General features: G+C 43.4%; 1 pseudogene; it reads left to right on the top strand.

Annotated features, from left to right (window-relative positions):
* The window catches only part of LOC110302719, a 35,556-nt pseudogene extending 18,612 nt beyond the window's left edge, over positions 1-16,944 (top strand).
* The last annotated feature ends 1,649 nt before the right edge of the window (positions 16,945-18,593 follow it).

Genomic DNA, 18,593 nt, shown 5'->3' on the forward strand with positions numbered 1-18,593 from the left:
AGCCTGTGTGCCAGGGCTCTGATCCTGGGTCCATCATTGTTCTTATTTTTATTTTCAAATTGCTTTGTGTCTCTGAGCCTTATTCCTGATCCGTGGGGTGAGGATGACAAACCCTCCCATTCAGTGCACCCACACGTCCCTTAGCTGAGGTGCTGAGGACACCGTGGTCTGTCCTGGAGGGAGCAGCATGTGATACTCATCTCTGCCTGGCATGAGTTTGGGTTTGAATTCCTCTTAAGAGGACAGAAAAGTCAGAGCCCAGATTTCCCTGCTGTTAAGTGAGTGGCCTAGACTATAGCTGGCAGCCTGAGTGCACTGAAAATGACATCTGGGACCCCAGAGAAAGCCCCCAGGAAGAGAGGATCTGAGGGCTGCATTAACCAGGGGAGGATGTGCACCTGTTTGTCTCAGAGGTTTGGTAAGGACACATGAGAGAGAAGTGTTTAATAGAGAGAATGGTAAAGGGAGGGAAGGGGAGGAATAGAGGGACAGGGAGGGAGGGAGGGAGAGAGAGAGAGAGAGAGAGAGAGAGAGAGAGAGAGAGAGAGAGAGAGAGAGAGAGAGAGAATTGTGTTACTAGCACATGGACATGCGCCACAGACTTGAAGGTACAAGGTATGGCAAACTCTGGTACAGCCTAATCTCATAGCCTAGGCCCCACCAAACAGAGGAGATGTAGGGACATGAAAGGCAGTGGGATTCCACCTCCTCCCTCCTTTTATCCTGTGAAAGGGTATAATCTACCCCAACCTTTCCCTATCCTGTCTCCATCTCTTTAGATTTTTGAGGTCATCAGGGAAACAAAAGAGTTGTCATACTCATGTCATTGGTGTGCTTTGGTCCAGAAGCCTAGTGACCTCTGCCAGCCATGTGTTCTCAACATGTATCTACCCAAGAATGCACCTGTCAGCCTTAGCAGGGAGAACAAAAGCTTGAGTTTGACAAGAGAAGGACAGCTAAGGAGCAGCCCTGGCCCATCTGCCAAGCGGCATTCCTGAGCAAGCAGAGAGGCAGCCTGGAAGACACGCACACAAACTACTTGAAAGAAGTCTTTCATCCAGGCAAGAGGGGATCAACACATCTGTATGGCATTGATCCCTCCTTTTGGATGGGATTTGGCTCCGAGCTGGGGCGGGGGCAGTCACACCTCAAACATCTGACATGGGCTGGGCTGCCGCCAGCTTTGGGACAGGAGGAATGCAAGGTAAAGTGCTGAGCTTAGCTTGGCTTTTCTTTCATTTTTCAAGCATTTTTTTTTGATTATGAGTTGAGGTGTTTATTATTTGTGTGTTATATGCATGTTTTGTGTGTATATGTGTGTGTGTGTGTGTGTGTATGTGTGTGTGCTCATGTATGTAAAGGCCAAAGGTCGACGTGGATGTCTCCCTCTATTGCTCCCCAAAGTCTCTTACTAACCTGCAGTTGACTCTTTCAGCTAGACACACTGTCTAGTGAGCTCTAGTCATCCTCCTGTCTCTGCTTCTCTCAGTGCTGGGGTTGTAGGCATATGCAAATGTGCCTTTTGATTTTTTTTTTTAATTTTACAGGTTGCTGGGGATCCAAACTCAGCCCCCTTTGCTTATGTGGCAAACACTTTACTGACTGAACCATCTCCCCACTCTCTGGTTCTTCTTTCTTACCAAAACCATTTTTCCCTCCTATATTTTACTACCGGTGGGGGTGGGATCATGTAACATTCCTACTTTGCACATACATAGCTTGCCTTGTCTTGGAAGGGAAAACACACGCTGACACGGATAGCTCGTGACCTCCCAAGTGTGCGACAACCTCAGGATGCTGGCTCCTGGGATGTTTATTTTGGTTACTGGTTAGTGTACTGAACATGGACTAGGGTCCCTTGACTCACAGCTGAAATGCATCAAAATTTTAAGGCATGGCATCTCTCCTGGGAACACAAAGGTTGTAGCTATGCAAGAGCAAAATTAGTTTATGAAAGAAGAAATAAGCCCTTAGAACAGAGGCAGAGCCAAGGATATTCATGTCCTCAGAAGAAATAATTTGGTCCGGAATTAGTTGGACTGTTTTAACTCATGGATAGAGTTGGGTGGCCTGTCATGGTCTACCAGATGTCCTGACTAAAAGCCCAGTGTAACAAGTCAGTTTTTTAGTGAAGGCCAAGATCAGATAAGAGAAAGCATGGGCTTCCTTACCCAAGGCTCACAAGATCTGACCCTGGCTACATAGTGATGTGACAAGTGATTATGAGTTGATTATGAGTTGAGGTGTTTATTATTTGTGTGTTATATGCATGTTTTTGTGAGTTTAGGGACTATCCTCAGTTCCTTGATATATATATATATATATATATATATATATATATATATATATATATATAATAACAATGGTTGAGATATAATTCACACACTATGAACTTCACCCCTTTGAATATACATTCCAATCATTTTCAGTATATGTTTAGTCAAGTATTCATTCATTTTGTTAACCCAGATAAACCCTCTATTCCCATTAGCACCCACTCTCCGTCTCTTCATAAGTGAGGAAGCCACTACTGTGTTTTATGTCTCCATCAATTTTCCTATTGCAGACATGTTCTGTAAATGACAATATACCATATTTTGTGGCTGAATTCCTTAGCATTACTTAGCATAGTGCTTTCAAGGTTTATCCATATTACATCATGACATAGCTTGGATCCTAGATTTTTCCTAAATGTGTGCGTATTAAAGGCTTTGCTTCCAGTGTCCTCTTGAGAGATGCTTACATCTTTACAACAAGAGGTGGGGTCTTGTTGTAAGTCTTCTGGCCATTGAGGATGTACCCTTGGAGCAGGTATTAGGGCCTTACTCCCTTGCCTTTCTTGTCTCATTTATCCCCAGATCTGTGCTTTATTTAGGAATGCATTTAAATCCCTAAATTTCATGTTAGTACTCTTTCCAGATTTTCCAAAAAGTAGATATTGTTTCATTGAGTTTCATATTCATCTTTGTATGTTGGATATCTATTATTATGTCCTTTATATCAGGTCCTTTCTTAATGTTTGACAAATGGGTAGTGTATTAGTCAGGGTTTTCTAGAGTCACTGAACTTATGGAGTGCCTTTTTCTATATCTATATTGAGGAAATTTATTGTGATGACTCACAGTCTATAGTCCAACTACCCCAACAATTGTCAGCTCTGAACGGGAAGTCCAAGAATCTAGTAGTTGCTCTGTCCATGAGCTAGTTGTTTTATCTGATCGTCTGTAGAAGTAGGTTCCAACATATGTGCTGGCAAGTAAGTGCAAGCAGTTGAAGAATAGTGAATCTTCCTTCTTCCAATGTCCTTATGTAGGCCTCCAGCAGAAGGTGTGGACCAGATTAAAGGTGTGGACCACCGTGCCTGGATCTGGGACTTGCTTTGTTCCAGGCTGATCTTGAACTCTGAGATCTCCTTGTCTTAGTCTTCTGGGATTAAAGACATGTGCTACCTAGCCTGGGGCTAAACGTTTCATGGCTACTATGCCTCAAGATCTCCATGCCAAGATCCAGGTCAGAAACTTGTGTCTTCCAACCTCAAGATCTGAATCATAGGTGAACCCTCCTCCAATTCTGGATTGTAGTTCATTCCAGATATAGTCAAGTTGACATCCAAGAATAGCCATTATAGGTAGTCAAATATAGAGATTAAAAAATTAAGTATCCAGTGGAAAAAAGACAGCATTTTCAACAAATGGTGCTGGCACAACTGGCGGTTATCATGTAGAAGAATGCGAATTGATCCATTCCTATCTCCTTGTACCAAGGTCAAATCTAAGTGGATTAAGGAACTCCACATAAAACCAGAGACACTGAAACTTATAGAGGAGAAAGTAGGGAAAAGCCTCGAAGATATGGGTACAGGGGGAAAATTCCTGAATAGAACAGCAAAGGCTTGTGCTGTAAGATCGAGAATCGATAAATGGGACCTCATAAAGTTGCAAAGCTTCTGCAAGGCAAAAGACACCATCAATAAGACAAAAAGACCACCAACAGATTGGGAGAGGATCTTTACCTATCCTAAATCAGATAGGGGACTAATATCCAAAATATATAAAGAACTCAAGAAGGTGGACTCCAGAAAATCAAATAACCCCGTTAAAAAATGGGGCTCAGAACTGAACAAAGAATTCTCACCTGAGGAATACCGAATGGCAGAGAAGCACCTGAAAAAATGTTCAACATCTTTAATCATCAGGGAAATGCAACTCAAAACAACCCTGAGATTCCACCTCACACCAGTCAGAATGGCTAAGATCAAAAATTCAGGTGACAGCAGATGCTGGCGAGGATGTGGAGAAAGAGGAACACTCCTCCATTGTTGGTGGGATTGCAAGCTGGTACAACCACTCTGGAAATCAGTTTGTCGGTTCCTCAGAAAATTGGACATAATACTACCAGAGGATCCAGCAATACCTCTCCTGGGCATATATCCAGAAGATGTTCCAACTGACAGTAAGGACACATACTCCACTATGTTCATAGCAGCCTTATTTATAATAGCCAGAAGCTGGAAAGAACCCAGATGTCCCTCAACAGAGGAATGGATACAGAAAATGTGGTACATTTACACAATGGAGTACTACTCAGCTATTAAAAGGAATGAATTTATGAAATTCCTAGGCAAATGGATGGATCTGGAGGGCATCATCCTGAGTGAGGTAACATATTCACAAAGGAACTCACACAATATGTACTCACTGATAAGTGGATATTAGCCCAAAAACTTAGGATACCCAAGATATAAGATACAATTTGATAAACGCATGAAACTCAAGAAGAACGAAGACCAAAGTGTGGACACTGTGCCCCTTCTTGGAATTGGGAACAAAACACCCATGGAAAGAGTTACAGAGATAAAGTTTGGAGCTGTGAAGAAAGGATGGACCATCTAAAGACTGCCATATCCAGGGATCCATCCCATAATCAGCTTCCAAACGCTGACACCATTGCATACACTAGCAAGATTTTGCTGAAAGGACCCAGATATAGCTGTCTCTTGTGAGACAATGCCGGGGCCTAGCAAACACAGAAGTGGATGCTCACAGTCAGCTATTGGATGGATCACAGGGCCCCCAATGGAGGAGCTAGAGAAAGTACCCAAGGAGCTAAAGGGAACTGCAACCCCATAGGTGGAACATTATTATGAACTAACCAGTACCCCAGAGCTCTTGACTCTAGCTGCATCTGTATCAAAAGATGGCCTAGTCGGCCATCACTGGAAAGAGAGGCCCATTGGACTTGCCAACTTTATATGCCCCAGTACAGGGGAATGCCAGGGCCAAGGGGTGGGGGTGGGTGGGTGGAGGACTTGGGGGGGGGAGTGTATTGGGGACTTTTTGGATAGCATTGGAAATGTAATTGAGGAAAATACCTAATTAAAAAAATTAAGTAAATATTATATTTTCGGTAGGAACATGACTTAGTGAAAGATGGAAACTATTTCTAATAGGATATGTATTGGCTCTCTTTTGTATGGAAATTAGCACCCATGCCTAATCGTCATGGAGAAATTTAGGCAGCTACATCTGAGTTGTGAATGTATTACTGGCATGCATCAGGCAACCAGGCTCAGGGAGAGGCTGAAACAGAGAGCAGATTCCTGGTTGTGTCTAATCCAAGAAGACTTGGACACGTGGGGTAAGGACCACACCAGTGTGCTGTTCCAGAGCCACAATGCTGCTTCCTCAGACACGTAGGGCAGAGGGTGTCGGGACCCACCTGGGTCAGTAGGTGCTTCTTTTCTCAAGTGATTATTGCATGAGAGGGAAAAACAGTTGGGAAAAAAAATAAACCCACTTTATACTAACTGTGTATTACCACTTGGGGGAACGGAGCAGAAGTTCCCTCTTGTTTACTGGACTCTTGTTAGTGAGCCCCCAAAATCAGCTTGGCTTGATTTAATTGGATTTATTAATCCAAGAAATTGAAAAGCCCAGGACTACCCTTGGAACTTCGTTGACGCCATGACAATTGAATTTCTCTCCATCTCTTTCTACCTGCCAACGTGAAGGTAGGTCATTCCCAGTCTCTTCATGGAGGCATCTGGCATTTCAGGCCTTCTCCCACTAACAAGCAAGTCCTAAAGACTAAGATGTTTCTCTATCCAAACAAAAGAGTAGCTCTGACTGGACCACATGACTCACCCTGGGCAACTGACCATGTCCAGATTATAGAATGACCTGAATCTGCAGTGGCCTCAACACTACTGAAGATGTATTTGAGTTAAGACGGGTCACTCTGGAGAGGAAAGTCAGGGTACCACTTCAGGACAGAGAGACAGACAGCAGGCATCAAAGAAGACAGATGGTCACTTTTCCTCCCCTGCCCACAGAAGTGTATGAGCATTAAGAACTGAATTTGCCACTAACACCTTTGATGTCTCTGCCTTCCAGTACCATGGTTACCTCACTGCGTGTGACTGGACCACACGGAACAACTGAAATCTAAATGCAGGTGTAAATTACACCTTGGGATTTGAAAACCTGTTAAGAAAACTGCAGAATATCTCATTGGGAATTTCTTTATAGTGATTACATGTTAAATAATAATTTGAATGTATTTAGTTAAATTAGAATAGTATTAAGATTAAACTCACCTACTCTTTTTTAAATTTTGTGGCATGAATATGAAAATGTTAAAAGTTACAATTGTGGCTCAAATTATATTTCCATTGTTTATAATTGGCTGAGATACCATTAACTTTGTTTTGGGCTGCCATTTTGGAAGGCAATTCTTTTGACATCAAAAGCGGTGTGTTCTTTATTTTTTCTTTAGTAGCAGGCCTTGTACACCCTGTGTCTGAGAGGTATTGTTGATGGATCAGTACTGTCTGGTTTAATGCCTTCTTGTTTTCAATAGGATGAATGCAAGTTCCTCAACTTGGCTTGCTCCCAGGGCAAACTAGAGAGACATTTCTAAAACCAGAGGGACTGGATATCAGGTAGGGAGAATTCAAAGTTGTAGAATCCAGGAAGACTTTTATGTGGCGTAATTAAAAAAATAAATGATGCTGGGATTATAAGTACATGTCACCAACTGTTCTGCTCAGGATCACACTCTGGTCCTTGTGCTTTATCAACTAAGCCTTCTTCCTAGCACAATCCTGTGCCCTGCTTTTGGTTTTTGTTCTGTTAATGTTTGTTTCTTAGCTCAGTCTTTTACAGAGGGAACAGCTTTGATGAAAACTACATTGATTTCTCCATTGAATGGCCGGGAAGGTTAGGAGACATGGGCTCTGATAGGCTCACAGGATCAGAGAAAGACAGGTCAGTTGCTCAGCCTGAGAAGCAAGCGTCATGGTTCCTTTTGCTGCTAGAGGACCCTGATGCATTCTCCGAAGTTCTGTGGGCTTCACTCTTGTCATCTCCTTTGTCTGATTTCTCTGGCACTTGAAGAAAGTCTGACTCTCTTTCAGAACTTGAGGGGGTTAGGGATGGAAGTGAATAGAGAGCGGGGCTGTGTTGCTGGATTAAGGCAGTGACCACTGAAAGCAGGGCTTGTAACTACACTGCATCCTTGTAGCGATCTCTGGGGAGGATTTCATGGCTACATCTCAGGGTCTTCCTGTGCGACTAACCTGGATACATCTCTCTATAATGAACTGTGGGCAACTGCTACACGATCACTTGTCCCGAGGTTCCTCCTCCCCATCTTCCCCTCTCTCTCTTCCTGTGATGTCTCCTTCCTTGTTCTCCTACTGTGCTCTAGTCTTTTTTTATATAAAACAGTCCGGCTTCTCATTCCTGTCTACTCCAGTAATAGACTAGATGGCAGAATGATCATTCATTTTTGGATATTGAGAGGCAGGCTGCAGAGATGGTAGATGGTAGACCTTTATAGTTTAATATGTTTCTTGTACAAATCACATACTCATTTGTGAAAATATATACTTAGGGTTTAGACTCTATTTTTTTTAATTGTGGAAGAGAAGAAGATCTCTCTCTCTCTCTCTCTCTCTCTCTCTCTCTCTTTCACGCTCGTTCTTGCTCTCGCTCTTGTATCCGTTATACTGCCTCACTAAGAAAGCATGGAACACTGAGTCAGGCATGTAGTCGTTCCTCAGTAGACCACAGATTGCCTTTGGGAAGCATGATGGTTAATGGTAATTGTCAACTTGATGGGATTTAGAATCAACATGGAGACAAATCTCTGTGTGTATCCATGGGGAAGTTTCTGGGATAGGTTAATAGAGGTGGGAAGACCCACTCTAAATGTGAATGACAGGAACCCATAGTCCAGGTCCCAGAATGAATACAAACAAACAAGCTGAGACCCATTGCTCTGCTTCCTAGCGCCATGAAGCCAGCTGCGTTGTGTTCCTGTCATTATATCTGTCCTGCCCTGATGCACTACAGCTTAGTTATGCTTCTGTTGTGAAGAGATGCTATGACCAAGGCACCTTATAAGAGAAAACATTCAAAATTAAGGGCTTCCTTACAGTGTCAGAGGATGAGTTTGTGACCATCATGGTGGGGAGTGGGGTGGCAAGGTAAGCAAATATGGTACCGCAGCAGTAGGATCTACAAGTGTGTGTGTGTGTGTGTGTGTGTGTGTGTGTGTGTGTGTGTGTGAGAGAGAGAGAGAGAGAGAGAGAGAGAGAGAGAGAGAGAGAGAGAGACTGAGCAAGACCAGGACTCTTGTGGGCTTCTGAAACCTCAAAGCCCACCCCCAGTTACATACTTTATCCAATAAAGCCATACCTTCTAATCCTTCCTAAATAGTCCAGTAACTGGGAGCCAAACATTCAAACCTCTTTGCCAGTGTGGGCCATTCTCATTCAAACCTCCATGCACTGTAACCTTCAACAGTGTGAGACAAGCTAAGCCCCTCCCCCTTCCCTGAGTGGCTTCTGTGAGGTGTTTTGTCACAGCAATGAGACAATTCAGGGGTATGAGAAGAAGGAGGCAGAAGAGATGGATATCACAAGACTGCTGAGTGGCAAGCAGAGTGAGAGGCATTTTGTGCATAGCATCTACAGGGTATTCAGTGCCGACTGTGCATGTGACACTCTGTATAAGGCACTGACTGGCACTGCTGAGCCATGTTTGTCAATATCAGAAACTGGGGGTTGGGGATGGCAGCTATGTACATAACAGCCAGCTATCAGGAGCATCCCTGCATGGATGGAAGCTGGGGATCTGAGAAGCATCAACCACTCACATTTCCATAGCGAACACAGGTGACATGGAGCGTCTCCCCTGGTCCTTCCTGACCACCACCCACACTTTCTATTGTAAATATTTGGAGATGAGGTATGTAGAGGCCAAGAATGAGAACGTCTGCCTTCATAAACAATGAGCCATGGAATAGGAGTCTGAGGAGGATGGGAGAGTGGAAGACTGCACACTCCATCTGATCCGGGAGTGTTTCTCAAGGGAGACATACTTAAAGCTTTGGACTGGGACATCCTTTTTCCGTGAGAGTGTTTTGTGCATCACAGGGCACTTTGCATTCTCCTTAAGCACCGAAACCCAGAAGTCACAAACCCTTCTGTTTGTGACTCAGACAGTGCAGCCAAATGTACCCCAAATGTCTCAGGTGAGTGGCACCATCTGTCCTTCCCAAGACTCACCATAGATCAAGATGCCTTCTTGAAACCTCCTAGCTCCAAGGTTATATTCAGTAATTCCGGGCAGACATGAATGAGTGAGAGAAAGAATGAGAAAAAAACAGAAGTCAAGACAATGGGAGGAGAGTTCATCTGCGTAGACTATTTCTGTGGCCTTCGGGTACTTATACCCCTGGGACACTCCAGATGATGTTCAGCTGGAACTGTGATGGATGGCTCAGACCTGAGATGAAAGGGCCCAAACTCAATCTGCTCTGCAGTTTACCTCTAACCACACTCCTTCCTGGCACTTTCAAGACTGTAAATGAAGAGTGTACGCTCAACGGCAGTCTCACATGGGAGCAGAGGAAAGGAGGGAGGGACACCAGCCTTGCTGTAGTAAAATGGGACACCATCACCCTCCACGCTAATGCAAACCAGCTGCTGGCTGGCCCCGACTTGCGATAGAGCAGGCAGAATTCTTGGACACTGAGTTATTCTTAGAAGCATGTGCACAGTCAGTCCCCTGGCAGGGCTTCCTGTGAGCTGGCTATTGCCAGCCCCCTGTCAGGACGCCGTGCCAGCAGACCAGGGGAGTGATTGTTCTTACTTATAAAAAATAACTTTGGGATTTTAATTTCAAATTACCCACAGAGATGGAGCCTGGATATGGGGAAGGGTGGGAAGGGCAGAGAAGTTGGGACAAAGTATGAAGAGGGGGCAGAGGAACAGTGGCTATTAAGACTCTCATTCTATTCCTGTGTTTGGAATTTTTCCTCCCTGTGTGGTGGGTTCTCATCACAACAGACTTGCGTGGGACCTGGAAGGACCCAGGTGACCACATGTTGACCTTAGTGTGGGCAGTTCCACATGTTTCTTTTGTGTGCTGGACCGCTTTCTCTTGGAGACTTCATTTAATGTGCACAGGACACCATGTGGTGGGTATTACAGTAAGTCTTGGAAAGGTAATCCGATAGGGCTCCACAATTATCAAATGGCACAGGCAAAGTTTGAACTTGGGCCAGCTAAGTCCTACCTTCATATCTGTGTTGAATACCAACTCTATGACAAGGCTGAGCTAGACATTAAGACTATGCTGCTAAATAAAATGACTGGATCCCAGCCCCCAGGTCTTGCTGTTGTGCTGTCTGCAGGAGAGCCAAGTGGACAAAGAGGAAGATCAGTATCAGGATTTGTCAGGCAGGAGATAAGACCCGCTGTGACCTCTGTCGTGATAGGACAAGCACAGCTATCATTTTGAGGAAATACTTGAGTCTTACATGGGCACCTATGTGGAAGGCCATGGAAGAAGAGTACTCAGGCAAAGGGACTCAGGATGTCCACCAGTGGCGCTCAGGATGCACTGAGGATATGGAAGAGGAAGTCACTGAAAGACAAGGAGGCTCTGAGCAGGACAGGTCCTATAGGACAAATAGGTCCTATAGTTTGAGCTTTGTTTGTGGGACCAAAACCCTCTGTGTATACACTAGTCATTTGCTTATTGACCATGTGTTTATTGAGCATATACTCTGCCTGGTAGTTAAGGAGTCTTAAGCAAAAGCAGCTCTCCCCCAACACACACACACACACACACACACACACACACACACACACACACACACAATGAAACTAAAACCAAACAGCACTGCCCTCAACAAAACCAAACAAAGTAGATACTTACTTGTGCTATAGTGGAACAGAGGTTCCTATGTGAAAAAAAAAATCACTAAAGGAGTCACCATAGTGGATGAGCTGAAAGATGACCCCAGGATGATCAAGGGTCAATGGCTAGGAGTTCAGGGCCATAGATAATCTCAAGAGGGACTTCTCCACTTGGCAAACGTGACGATGAATTAATGGTCATTTTCTCTGCAGAGCACATGGATGACTGCACATTTGTATCAAAGGAAGTTCTTCTGTGCAGCTTGACTTTCAAGACTCTTACCCAGGTTGTTGCTCCTGCCAATGGAGTGCGTGTCTAGAGAGGTCCTTCTGCAGACTTATTTATGTAGATTTCAGTTATTGGTTATCTGGTGAAGTATTTTTGAAATAAAACATGAGGTCTTTCAGAGGGGGATAGGAGGGAGAGCAGGGTGGGGTGTGGGGGCAAGGATGAGGGGTGGGGAGCAGTTTCTGGGAAGGCCAGGTTGAAGAGATCAAAGAGAACTGAGACAGAACTTGCTTTGGAATTAGGTGTGGATGTGACAATGAAAGACTGTGGAAAATCATAAAACCCTAGCAACATTCTGCACTCGGGTAGCTTTATGGGGCTTTTGAAAGTCTCACTCAACTTCCAAGAAAGTTCTGCTGGAAACTGTAGATGAGGTATTCTAGGTGTGGTTTATATAAAAGGATGACAGGGAGCTGCAGTCAGCTGAGCCGCTCTCAGAGGAAGGCCTTGGCTCCACATCAAACAAGTGAGCGATGAATGTACATTTATATGCTTTAGGTCAAAATTAAACAGTTTTGAAGTGTGTGTGTGTGTGTGTGTGTGTGTGTGTGTGTGTGTGATTTCTCAGCTTCCTGAATTTTTTTTTTGTTGTTGTTGAAGTAGAACATACATCAAGGACTGTGGTGGAGGGTAGAATGGCTTATATTTTTTATGACGTGAACACCTAGTGTCACCAGGAACTAGATCAGAGAGGAGGGGACTTAGCCAGCTCCCCCTTCACGTGAAGCTCCCACTTTAGCTTCTGTGGCAGTGGTTGCCTTTGCCCTTTATATGAGTCAAATACAGTAAGATACACACACATACACCCCATGTACACACATATACAAATGCACACACATACAAATGCACACATACACATACATACATAGTCATACAAACACACATATACACATACACACACACATACATATGCATGCTTTGGATTTGACTAGTTTTTTTTAATTTACCTTTTTGCTTGTCATCATGTTTGTAGAATCTATCTTACTCACTGTTGTTCAGAATTCTATGAGCTGTGCCGTGCCACACAATATACACTCAGCAAATGGCAGAAAGAAAAAGGAAGGGGATAGTTGTGTTAGGAGGATCCTCTAGAGGAATGGAACTCAAAGCATGAATGTGTCTTACCAGAGTGCATGTGTTAGACTATCTTACGAGACAGCTGGGTAGTCCACAATGGCCGTCTTCCTGCTGGAGAGACTGAGACCCTGGAAAATGCTCAGTTACCAGTGATGGATGACTCAGCATCCTGTCATGGAAGGCCTGGAGAGTTTCTGGAGTCACCAACCTTTAGTCCACATTGGAAGACTGGAGAAGTTGGGTTTTTCTTGACAGTAAAAGATGATGGTGGTAACAACAACAGCTGACTAGACAATCCCACCAGCAACAAGTGACTGAAAGGAAGCACATAGCTTTGACATCTTTTTAGATCAACATCTATCTATATGGCTATTGGAAGAGTCTGCAACCAGAAGGCACTGCATGCATTAGTAGAGAGTTCTCCACCCGTTAATTCTTCCTGAAAATGCCTCTTATAGACTCACCCATAAGAGTCTAAAGCAGAGCCAGAGGCAATCAAGATATCCAGTACTAACTGCAACCCATGTTATGATGTGTGTGTATTCATGTTTACTTGTCAGAGACAAAGAATTTTCAGAAGTGCTGTGCCAACTCATGGTTTCCTGAGTGGATTTCCTTCACTGCTTAAGTTTATATCTCTCTATTTCTTCCCTGTAAAGTCATAGATTCTCTTGTGCTGTTCTGTAATAGAAGGAAATCATGAAGTCTAGCTTATTCTTTTTTTTTTAACTTTTGTTTATTTATTTTTTATTACATATTTTCCTCAATTACATTTCCAATGCTATCCCAAAAGTCCCCCATACCCTCCTCCCTACTTCCCTACCCACCCATTCCGATTTCAGCTTATTCTTAAATGGAAGGGAAGGGGGATATTTTGGTCCTGCTTCTTGGAGTTGGAGAATCTATATTTATTTATTCATTCATTCACTCATCTCAGTACTTTATACTTGGGATGATAACCCAACACACATTATTAGTTATTTCACCAGTGTTGACCATTGATGCTCTCCCAGGGTGGCTTTCTTCCATCCCTTTAAGGTGCCATGGTCCATCCTCTTATTTTTAAAGCACTTTCTCTCTTTCTGGAGTTAAACAATAATCCAGGCTAGTGCTGTATTGCTTCTGTCCAGTCTTATAATCAACTTTTTCTCTAAGGGGCTCTGATTTCATTTGTTGGAGAACAATGTTTCAAACCTAGGACCTCAGTGCTAGGAGTCTCATTGTGTCTTCAAGCTTCATTGCCCATGATGATGATTGGCTTTCTCCATGTTTAATGGCCATTTGGATGAAATCATTATTGGCATCATTTGCATGTCATGTATCATCTATCTATCTGTCTGTCTGTCTGTCTGTCTGTCTGTCTGTCTATCTATCTATCCACATCTATCTATTCATTCATTCATCTATCTATCTATCCATCCATCATCTATCTATCCATTCATCTATCTATCTATCTATCCATCCATCATCTATCTATCCATTCATCTATCTATCTATCTATCTATCTATCTATCTATCTATCTATCTATCCATCCACCTATCTATCTATCTATCTATCTATCTATCTATCTATCTATCTATCTATCTATCTATCTATCTATCTACCTATGTGTGGTGACATATGAATCAATGGTTACCCATGGAAGTCAGAGGACAACTTGCATGAGTGGATTCTCTAACAGCACCTGCATCCTTAGGATTGAATTTCATAAGACTTGATGGCAACATTACCAGCTGAGCCATCTCCCTGTCTGTTTGTTGGTTTTCCTACTAGAATACCTACTTTTTCCCCACTGTGGGTTTCCCTTATCTATATATTCTGGATTTGAGTCCTTCACCAGGAGTATGTGGGGCAAATGTTTCTCCCAATTCTGTAGCTCACCCCCTAACCCCGCTACTGCTGGAGTCTTTGATAAGCAGGGCCTCTTCCATTTGGTCATTTCCCCATTCTGGATGTTTTTAGGATCTTACGCTACTTGTGAAAAGTTACACACTTTCACCTTTCGTATTTAAGGTATAACACACCCAGAATTGATTTCTGATACAGTGCAAACTGGAGCTTAATGGTATTTTTGGTGTTACTTGTTGTGGATAGCCCTGGTGCTGCCTGTATTTTGATGTTAATTCCGCTTTCCCAGGAGGGGTTGTCTGGACTGAGGAATGAGTCAAGTACTAAGGTGACTTATTGTGAACCTTCCCCCAATTCATTCATAAAGGGACCAATCACTGGCGAGTAGGTGGGGCTTCCAGGTTGGATGGAGGAAGAGAGGAAGCAGGAGAGAGTTAGAGGTTTTGGGATGGGGTTGGCAAAAGGACAAGGTGTAGCTGCTAGTGTCTCTTGGTTTATATGGCGAATCCGCCAGGATTTGCCAGAGGATTTAGATTTAATACGGCTTACAAGATTAGGATTTTAGTTGTTGTGCCCAGAGATTGAGTTACCATTTTTCTGAACTAAGTTTGTGTGGTGTTTTCCTTCTTGCGGCAACTCGACTGGGATCCAGCGAGAAAGGTATAGCGGCAAATCCTTTGCCAGATGTGTATCACAAAAGGCCATGGGAGTTTTGAAGCATGGGGCTGACATAGTAATGACCTGCCAGTGGGAACTTAGTGAGCTGGGTGGAGAGATTTTGGAGCTCTGAATCAGAGAGTCTCCACAAGATAAGAACAGGTCAGCCATTGCCCACCATTGCACAGCTGGCCAGCCTGCCCAGCAGGGCACAGCACAGGAATGTGCCATTTCTTTTTAATATTTCTCACAACAGTTACTGTATAAGTTAGCTTTGGATTTTCATTCCCCACCCTCCCCCAACCCCATGTTTGTGTGTGTGTGTACAAACTTACAGTATTCCATTGTAAGCTTACTTTTAAAGATTTTAAAAGTGGTGAATAGATGTCACCATTATATTAATACATACCTTTTCTTGGCTGGTGAGCTGGCTGAGGGGGTGAAGATGCTTGCTGTCAAGTCTGACTATTCGAGTACAATCCCTGGAACCCACTGGTGGAGGAAGAGATCTCACTCCTGAAAATTGTCCTCTGACCTCTATGTACATATGCACAGAGAAAATAAAATTAAAAAAAATCCCCACCATCACTTCCTGTCTTTATACTTTCCCCTTCTCTATTGTATTATTGAAGCAAATTATATTGAGTTATATTGATTAATTTTAAATGTAAAATAAAGTTGGTTGCTATAATAACCTTCCCCCATCATATGCCATTCTTTTTATATATGATTAGGTGATTTTTAACAGTTTTCAAGTAGGTTTATGAAAGACCTAACTGCTACACTCTCTTATTACTCAGTTCTAGTTTCACAGTCGCTGCTGGCAGTATAAAATAAATCTAGACTATTTTTTAAAGTTTTGCTTCCCTCCTCCCCGACTTAAAAAAAACCACCCCTTTTAGAATTTCACCATTTATTCTGTTTTCAATGTAAACTCCAGGATTCTCTGATATTCCCCAGAAAAATGTGGCAGAGCGAGCATGCTGAGAGGATCACAGCTCCATCACCAAGCTCACAATCACCTGGTGTGTGAACCTGTGGGCTCCAATCCCAACCTGATTTTTACTCCTTTTAGAATTTTAAATGGAAATGACTCAAAATCCTTGGTTATTCTGTTGGTTATCTAAATTTATTTCTTTACTTATTTAGTTAGCTTGACACAAGCTTAGGTCATCTGGGAAGAGGAAAACTTAATTGAGAAATGGCTCATCAGATTGGCCTCCAGGCAAGTCCGTGGGACATGTTCTTGATTGATGATTGATGTGGCAGGGGGCTCACTGTGAATGGTACCGCCGCTGAGCGGGTGCTCCTCGGACATCTAAAAGAAAAAAGCAAGTTGGGCTTCAACAGGAGGCCTTCATGCTGTCGCTTGTGCCACCGCCGTGTCACTAGTGATCCCTGAAAAGTTCCAACATATTTTGTGAGTATGCAAAACCAGCATTGATGGGCAGCAGAAAATTGCCTTCGCTGTCCCTGCCATTAAGGTTATGGGGCAGAAATATGCTCTTGTGCTGCTGAAAAAGGCAGACGTTGACCTCATCAAGAGTGCTGGAGAACACACGGAGGATGAGGTAGAGCGTGCGATCACCATCATGCAGAATCCACGACAGCACAAGATCCCAGACTGGCTCTTGAACAGAAAGAAGGATGTGAAGGATGGGAAGTACAGCCAGGTTCTGGCTAATGGTCTAGACAGCAACCTGTGTGAGGACCTGGAGTGGCTGAAGAAAATCAGAGCCCATGGGGGCTGCACCAGTTTGGGTCCTTTGTGTCCAAGATCAGCACACCAAGACCATTGGCTGCGGGGGCTGTATTGTGGGTGTAACCAAGGAAAAAAATGAGTCCCTGGCTCTTTGCTGTTAATACATAATTTATATACCTACGGAGGGAGGAAAGTAAGCTGGGAAAGCTACGGGGAACAAGCTATTAAGCATTGTTGCTCAATGGTCTCTGCTTTAGTTCCTGACTCCATAGTTCTGCTTTGACTTCACTTAGTGATGGACTCTAATCTGTAAGCTCAATAAACCTTTTCCTCCCCAATTTGGCTTTGGTCAGTGTCTCATCACAGCAATATATGGCTTGCCATGTTACCCGTGCTGGCATCCTAAACAGTCCATCAACAGGAAGTCCAAGAGAAAACTCTATCTTCCTGTGTGGCTCTGTTTGGTTCTCAGCCTTCTGGTTTGGGTGGCTTGCTTTAGGAACGAGGGTGCTGGATCTCTTTGGGATTGTGATTCCTCCATACTGGCTGCCTTGGAAAACAAAGAGTATCCTTTTCTTCGCCTAGCTCTGTGAGAGACTGCGCCGACTTAGAATTTGGATTCCAGGAGAGATGGAGGCCCTCTGTTCAAGAATGTCTTCTCCTTTGTTATAAGAGTGACAAACTCTGCTGAGGCATTTATCCCTTTTGGTTTTCAGGGTCCTTTCTTAAACAGAGAACTACTTCATACCTAACCCAAAGCTGGACACGGACTCAGCCCATGTAGCTGTAAGGTTGTATAGTTCCATTGATGCCCTCCCTGCGCATCAGCCCTTGGGAACCAGCACCCTACTCTTTCCTCTTACACGCTTCACTTTTGTTAGATTCACAGATGAATGGAGTATCTGTCTCTTTGGGTCTAGTTTATTCACTTAGCATAATGTCACCAGGTTCAGCAACGGCCCTTTCCTTTTAAGGTCTAGTAACATTTCATGATTTATACCCTAGTTGAATGGTCAGTTTATCTGTTGATAGCTATCTAGGTTATTTTCAGTTTTTTCACTAGATAACCAAGACTAGCCTAGAAGTTGAACTGTTCCTTCCTTTGTGTCCTGAGTACAGCTCACACCCTGGCTGCCATGACAACCCCAGCTATATATAAGGAAGAACAAGTGTCATAGAATATTCTGATTTTCCCCTTTTTCCCCCAAAAGTAGGATTTATGGGTTGTAGAGTAGTTCTATTTTTAATTTTTCAAGGAAACATCCCCAACCCCCTTCTCCTCAGCGGCTGTGTGAATTACTTTCTCTCCAATGGTAAGCAAGTGATCGCTTTCTCCCAAGCGCTTCCTAACGCTTCGCTTCCTTGTGTTGATGACTATCCTAACAGACTTGAGCGCCGTCCCAGAGTGCTTTCCACGTGTATTTTCCTGACGAATGATTCTGAGCATTTTCCCTATACCTGCTGCCCGTTTCTGTGTCTTCTTTGGGAAAAAATATTGTTTCTTTGCTACTTTTGATCATTCATCAATCAGATTTTATTTTTACGGAGTTGTTTTTATTTTCACTGAGTTTCTTTAAGATATTAACCCCCTGATCAGGTACATAGTCTGCCAATATTTTCTCCTGACTGATAGACTCATTTTAAAATTGTTGATTGTTTCCTTTGCTGGGCAAAGGAATTTTATTTATTATTTTATTTTATTTTAAAGCTATTTAAAATTTTAACAATCTTTTTGAGGCAGGGTCTTATGAATCCTCTCCTCTCCTCTCCTCTCCTCTCCTCTCCTCTCCTCTCCTCTCCTCTCCTCTCC

This window comes from Mus caroli, chromosome 10 (assembly GCF_900094665.2).
Source record: "Mus caroli chromosome 10, CAROLI_EIJ_v1.1, whole genome shotgun sequence".
NCBI classification, from domain to species: Eukaryota; Metazoa; Chordata; class Mammalia; order Rodentia; family Muridae; genus Mus; species Mus caroli.